The 7,613-nt window shown below is 50.7% G+C and overlaps 1 pseudogene; it reads right to left on the bottom strand.

Moving 5' to 3' along the window:
- Positions 1-1,543: 1,543 nt before the first annotated feature.
- LOC101342565 (ribosomal protein L18-like) lies at positions 1,544-2,209 on the bottom strand (annotated as a pseudogene).
- Positions 2,210-7,613: the final 5,404 nt, after the last annotated feature.

The following is a 7,613-nucleotide window of genomic DNA, read 5'->3' on the forward strand; positions in this document are numbered from 1 at the left end:
TGAGGCAGCTCCTGTCAGAAAGATCCAGCCTCTGAGATCCAGCCAGCTCCCTACATCGCAAATGGGGAAACCGAGGCATCGAGGAGGAAAGATGGTCTGAGTCCCATAGCTAATGAGTGACAGGCCAGAGGGTACGTGAGACTTGGCCTCCCAGCCCCAGGGTAGGAGCGTCTCTGAGTCACCAGCTGCCCAGTGGCCTGTCAGGACAGAGGTGGGGCAAGCCTCTCCCTGGCCAGAGACCAGGCCCTCGAAGTCCCCTCTGCCCCGCCTCCCCTCTTCTTCTCCCCTAGGCATCTTCACAGTGCTGAGACCCCCGAGAGCCCAACTCGTCAGGGCGAGGAGCCCTCACCCGATAGCCATCCTCACAGCCGATTTGTGAGCTGGGCTCAGCTGAGATCCCCTCTCCTGGGCCCACCCACCATTCCCTGCTCTCTGGTACCACCCAGCCCAGGAAGAGGCTGGGACCTGAAGTATCCTATACCTGCAGGAGCTCTTACCTTCCCACGGCAGTTTCGGGACACACTGCTGACGATCCCGTCCATCCTGGGCCGCCCACCCAGGGAACGACACCAAGTCTGCAGCTCACCGGAGCATCGCAGAAGCCAGCCAACATTGCCACCCACACACTTCCTGCACCCATGGAGACCCTGTGGCTGGTGCTCCTCCAGGCTGGGACAGGCTAGGCAGGAGCAGGTCTGGGAAGGAGAGATGGTCCAGGGTCCCCACAGCCAATGAGTGACAGGCACACACAAGGATGGCAATGCCCCTCAGCCTGACCACCCTTCCTCTTTTTGATGAACTTAGCATTTTCCTGCCAGATTCCAGTGAAAACGTTTTTAGGATTTTTATTGGAATTGCAATAAAAACACAAATTTGAAGAAAGCTGGAATCCTTATATAATATCAAGCCTTTCCATCCAGGAAAGGGATATTTTTCTCTAGCTTGCTGTTGTTAGTTGCTGTTGGCTCCAACTCATATACTTTCTGCATAACAGAACTAAACGTCGCAATCTTCGTGATCGTTGGTACGTTTGGGTCCATTTTAGTAGTCATTGTATCAGTCCATCTCCTTGAGGGTTTCCCTCGTTTTCGTTGGTCCTCTAGTTTACTAAACATAATGTCCTTTTTTTGAATCTATTGTGTACTGCCAAAAGGACAAACAAATCAGTCTTAGAAGAAATACAACCAGAATGTTCCTCAGATACAAGAGTGATGAGATTTTGACTTGCTTATTTCACACATGTCATCTGGAAAGACCAATTGCTAGAAAAGGACCTCCCATTTCTCTAACTAGGCATGCCTTTTTGACATTTCGCATTTTTTCTTTATGTAGATTTTGCACCTTTCCTGTTTAGTTCATATAATTTTAGTTTTGTTAGTATGTGAATGCGGGCTTTTTTTTTTTTTCATTTTACTTTCTGGTGAGCTATTTACTGGTTGACAGGAAAGTATGAATTTTTCTCTATGTATCTTCTTCTGTCGGACTACTTTTAGTGGCTCTAATTGTTACTAAAAATTTTTTAAGAACAGGGTAGGATCTAGGGTTAGTTTTTGTAGCCATGGCTGGCCCATTGACCTCTGGCGCACTCCAATTTCTGACCCTTGGAGTGGATGTAGGGTTTACTGTGGTTGTGCGGGGTCCTGGCACCTTGCTGAAATGCCTGTACATCTCTCGGCCCTTGTGCAGAAACAGGCAGCAGGACAGTGCCACAGTCCTTGGGGGAATCCAGGGCCAGCTGGTCAAATGTGAGGATCTTCCCTCAGCCTTGAGGATGTGGCTCTGGTCTGGTTGCTCACGTGTAATGAACATATCTTCATTTTGGGCACCTCCTGAACCCATATACCCGCTGCCATCGAGTCGATTCCAACTCATAGTGACCCTATACGACAGAGTAGAACTGCCCCATAGCGTTTCCAAGGAGCAGCTGGTGGATTCAAACTGCAAACTTTTGGTTAGCAGCCAAGCTTTTAACCACTGAGCCAGGGCTCTCATGAACCCATATATCATCTGTTATGTTCCCTACAACGACAGCCATCTCGTTTTCCCAACCAGAAGGCTTCATCTTCTGGATCATCCAAGAAAGGGAGGGGGTGGCCGGTTGGTGCGGCTCGTGAACAGTCTCTTCAGCACAGTTTGGTTGAAGAATTGCCTGTAAATTGGTTCATCTGGCCAGACACCTGTACAGCTTGACCAACAGACTCAGGTAGAGTCAAAACTTTTGGTCCCTGCTGTGGCCAGTTTGACTCCTATGATGGATCTCTTCTTCAGCCAGGTCCAAAAAAGCTGTGGCTATAATTGTCTTGCATTTAATTATCTTAGATTTTATAGGTAAACATAAATATATTATCTGCAAAGAATGATAATATTGTCTCTTCCTTGCTACTCTTTGTATTGCTTTTCTTTCTTTCTTTCTTTTTCTCAGTCATATTGTGTTAGCCATGTATCCTTGTATTATAGATTGAATTGTATCCCCCAAAATATGTGTCAGATTGGCTAGGCTATGATTCCCAGTATTGTGTGATTGGCCACCATTTTGTCATCTGATCTGATTTTCCTATGTGTTGTAAATCCTACCTCTATGATGTTAATGAGGTAGGATTAGAGGCAGTTATGCTAATGAGGCAGGACTCAATCTACAAGATTAGATTGTGTCTTAAACCAATCTTTTGTGAGATAGAAAAGAGAGAAGTGAGCAGAGAGACATGGGGAACTCATACCACCAAGAAAGAAGTGCCAGGAGCAAAGTGTGTCCTTTGGACCTGGGGTCCCTGTGTGGAGAAGCTCCTAGACCAGGGGAAAATTGATGATAAGGACCTTCCTCCAGTGCCGACAGAGAGAGAAACATTCCCCTGGAGCTGGCCCCCTGAAATTGGACTTCTAGCCTCCTAGACTGTGAGAGAATAAATTCCTCTTTGTTAAAGCCATCCACTGTGGAATTTCTGTTATAGCAGCACTAGATGACTAAGACACCTTGTTTAAAACACCTCTACCTTCTCACAGAGGTACCAGAGAAGGACCCCTAAGAGCGCCACAGATCCAAACCCATCTGCCAAGACTCCTTCTTCTGTGTTCCCCAACAGCACTGGACACTCCTGTCTTTTCAGCACACCCACAATTCCAAACACACTACATGCTCCAGGACTCTCTCTTCCTTCTCAGGGGACCTCCAGGGCCAGGCTATACTTCAGGAACCTCTAGAAAATGCACTACATGCTCCAGGACTCTCTCTTCCTTCTCAGGGGACCTCGAGGGCTAGGCTATACTTCAGGAACTTCTAGAAGTGGAGGCAGCTGACCCCTCCTTCTCTGAGTGGCTCCTCATGCTGGGGCCTGCAAGGAAGATGTTGCCTGGCCTTGTTCTGAGATTCTCGATATGTCCCCTCTTGGGGGCCAGTGACCTCTGGGTCCTGCAGTGCTGACCACAGGAATGAATCCATTGCCTGATCTGAGATCCCTCTGAGTGTTTCCTCCCACAGGCTGTCAGGCGGGAATCTCCATGGTGCTCCGAGTCCCAGTCATGGAACCCTGGTCCCATCTTCCAATGGTGCTGTCCAATCCTTGTTCGGTGTGAGTTTACTGAGCACCCACTACCTCCCACACCCAGTGCCCTGGCCCAGGGGTACAAGGAAGACAAGATGAGGATGGGGAAAAAGACTCGACCTACAGTGCACATGGCTCAGGAATTGGGAGCCAGGGGGTGGGGGTCGGTTGGGGCCCAAAGGTGAGAGTGTTCACTCCTGCTTGGCTCTGTGGAGGCAGAGTAGCAATGTGAGGGACAGGTAGGGATCACCTGGTGAACAAGACAGGAAGAGCATGCCAGGCAGTGGGAACAGTGGCCCAGGGGTGTAAGATGAACACTGTCCAAGAGTTCTGGGTCCAGCCAAGGCAGGTCTCAAGCTTGGGGGGGAGAGGTTAGGGGCTTTGGTGAGGATGTCCAGGACAAAGGGCTTGGGCTTTATCTGAAGGGGCTCAGGCTGAGGATGAGGGGCTCAGGCGTGCTGGTAGGAAAGGTCACTGCTGTTCCCGGATGGAACAAATGCACACTATGTGCCAAGCTTTCCACTAACAACGTTTAACAGAAGGAACAACATCCCTGCCCTCAGGAGGCTTCCTTTCTGATGGAGGAGAGGGCACATGTAGCTCTCCTGGAAAGGTGTGTGCGATAAACATCTGTATGCTTAACCTCTCTGTGTGGTTAAATTAGCCCCCTGACGCTCCCAAAACCAAAAAACTCATTGCTGTCAAGTCGATTCCGACTCGTAGCGACCCTAAAGAAGAGATATGAACTTCCCCATAGGGTTTCCTAGGCTATAATCGGTACGGAAGCAGATTGCCACATCTTTTTCCCTTGGAGCAGATGGTGGGTTCGAACTGCCGACTTTTCAGTTAGCAGCCGAGCGCTTAACCACTGCATCACTGGGGCTCCTTAGCTTCCTAATCCACTACCCCTAAATTGATGACATTTTTAAAAACCTTGTTAAAGATCTTTATCTTGAAAATTTTTTAAATGACAAATATAAGCATTTTAACCATTTTAAGTGCTGGATTCAGTGACATTAATTACATTCACCACGTGGTGCAACTACCAGCACTATTTTCAAAAGTTTTTCATCACTCCAAACAGAAACTCAGTACTCCCCCTACCCCATCCCTGCTGCGGCTTCAGCTCTGCCCAAGCCAGGGGAGGATACACTCCAGGGACAATTTTCCACTCAGACAAACCATCACCATGGAATTGTGTCAAAGGATAGAGGCATTAAAAGGAAAATGATGGAATTTTTAACTTGGAAAAAAGTTAATGTGGCCTGGGTGGCAACCAGAGCAGCAGCTGCATTTTTTACCAGCTGCCCACTGGCATGAGCCCCTGTCCTCAAAGTCCTCCCCTTTCTCTGGGAAGGCCCTGGCGCTCAGGATGGGCCCTGGCAGCCAGGCCTGTGACTCAGGCCTGGCCAAGTGGCTTTCCTTTCCTGGGAACCAGAGGTGGGTGGAGCTAAGTGCCCTGTTCACAGCCAGCCCCTGGGAGAGGAAGAGCCAGGAAGGCCAGCCCCCAGGCCCTCGGGCCCTTGGAGCCCCCCTGATTCTGTTCAGCTCTCTCTTTGGCCCACCTAAGAGTCACTCAAGCATCAGGGTACTTGTTGGTTTGGGGCTGCCCAGCACCCATTCCCTCTTCCTGGGGTCCTGATTCACCCGTGGGAATCACTACTCCATGCTCTAAGCCCTCGCGCTGTGGGTAGAGCTGTGTCCTGCATTGGGGAGGGAGGGAAGGGCAGCATGTGACCAAGGCCAGTCAGAACACCGCTTTCCTTTGACCACAGTGATTGGTCCCGTGGTGGGCATGTGAGTCTGGCCACACAGTCAAGACCCCATTCCAGCTAACCCTAGGGTTCTGTCTGAGCAACTGGGAAGAAGCATCTGCCGTGTCCTAATGGACCCGCACCTGGATGGATGTGACCGCTGCCTCCCACCATGTGGAGCCCAGGAGTGTAGCCAACAGTCAGCCAGAGTCCAGAGCCCTCAGCTGAGAGATTGTGGCTGAATCCAGCCCCACCTGAGGCCAGCCTGCCCTAGACAAGTTCTGCTTGGACTTGAGTAGGTTGGGTGTTTTGTCTCTTGCCACCCCAAGAAACTCCCCGCACCCAGCATCCTGCCAGTAAGCCCACCCCGACTCTTCTGACTTAGGTTAGCCCAAGGCAGTTTCTGTTGCCCAGCAGAGGGGCTGGTCCCAGGGCGCTTAGGTGGAAAGCCCTGGAAATGGCCAGGCCAGGATTCAGATGGGCACAAAAACCCGTTGCCATCAAGCCGACTCTGACTCATAGCGAACCTGTAGGTTGGAAGACAACTGCCCCATAGGGTTTCCAAGGAGTGGCTGGTGGATTTGAACTGCTGACCTTTGGGTTAGCAGCCATAGCCACTTAACCACTGTGCCACCAGGGACAAATGAACCCAGCCTTGTCCTGGGAGGGTAGGGACTGGAGGAGGGCCCTCCTGAGGCAGGTAGGAGGCAGCCCTTCTCCAGGATCAGGGCTTCAGAAAAGCACGGCAAGCTCACAGGCAACGTAGCTTGAGCTGGGCTGGGGCAGCGTTTGGATGGAGGGGTGCATACAGGCGTGCTAAACTAAGTGGGTAAAGGCCTGAGGCAGGCTAAGTGGAGAGCCCTGGATCCTGAGACCTGGCCTGAGCAGAAGCAGGGACGAGAAGCCAGGGAGCAAGCACGGTCTGTTAAGCAGGCTGGGGAGGTTGGGTTTGACACCAGGAAATAGGAAGTCACCACAGTGTGATTTATTCCAGATGGGTGATCATTGATTTAGGACTTCTGACAGGTGCGCTATTCTGAAACCTGAAGGAGAGGAGCATTAAGTCCAGGAGCCCTCGTTTTGCATCGAGCAATTGCATTTCTCTACGCCTGGTCAATTCTACAGCCAAAGCGCTTTTGTCCCCTGGAGGGAGTAAGGATGGATTTGAATTAACCAGGAAGTTCTTTGATTGCTATTTTAAAACTTCTCTCTGCTACCTAGTCTGACATTATAATTACCTGACTGTGATTTATCTCAGGCAGATTATGAGCGATGATAGGGTTTGCAGTGATAATTGAGTGTATCCAACACTTCACCTCCTCCGTAGTGGTTCAAGCAGCCATTACTTCCCTGTGGGTCACATCTGTTCACTGCCACCTCCCCGAGAGTGGACTCCTGTCAGCTCCACAGAGCACCCGGCTGTGCCCAGCCCGATGGGGGTCAGTCCAGCTGCGTATTCACCCAGCACCTTTTAAGTCATCTCTTAGACTGAGACTTGCAACCCCAAAGTAAGCCAGACCCGGGATCATCACTTTGCCAAATATTTCCTGGGCTCCCACTTGTGTCTGGCACTGTTCTGGGGACACATCAGTGAACAAAACAGAAAAGGCTCTGCCCTCGGGGGGCTGGCATTAGAGTGGAGCAGAGCACCCGGACACACATAAACAAATAAACAAAAAAGGTGACTTTGGACGTGGATGTGCGCTACAAAGAAAGCACCACAGTGTTCAGGAGGTGCCTCTGCCCGGGGCCGTTGAGGTACAAGCCACAGGAGCCAGCCATGAAAAAGGCTGGAAGAGCAATCCAAGCAAAGGGAACAGCAACAGCACAAGTCCCAAGGGGCTGAGGAGCAGTGGGGACCAGGCTTGGAGGTTCAGGAAGATGGAAAGATGGCCAAGGGCTGCCAGTGGGAACCGAGGGAGAGTGGAGGATGTGAACTTAGAGAGGTGACAGATAGCAGGCGGTGGCCCTGTACTCGGCTCTCTGTTGGAATCTCCTGCAGTTGTAGGTTAGGTAGCCCCAGAAGAAGCCCATCCCCATTCTTCCTGCAGAGAAAACCCTCGGGGAGGGCTCACAGGTTCTGTCAGTAGAAAGCCCTGGGTTTGAGTTCAAGGGCGTAGGGGTGGCATCTGTACCACGGGCTACTCCTGGAAGCAGGGTCAGCTACATAATTTGCAAGGTCAGATACGAAAGGGAAAAGAAGGATTCCTTGTTTCAAAAAGCAGGAAAAAAAGTCTCTTTTTTCTACAGTCTCTCACTCCGCTTGTCAGAGTGTTCTGTTATTTGCCATTTAATGTTCTGCCTTGGGCCCAGGAATGTT

Source organism: Trichechus manatus, unplaced genomic scaffold (genome assembly GCF_000243295.1).
Source record: "Trichechus manatus latirostris isolate Lorelei unplaced genomic scaffold, TriManLat1.0 scaffold00014, whole genome shotgun sequence".
Lineage (NCBI taxonomy): Eukaryota > Metazoa > Chordata > Mammalia > Sirenia > Trichechidae > Trichechus > Trichechus manatus.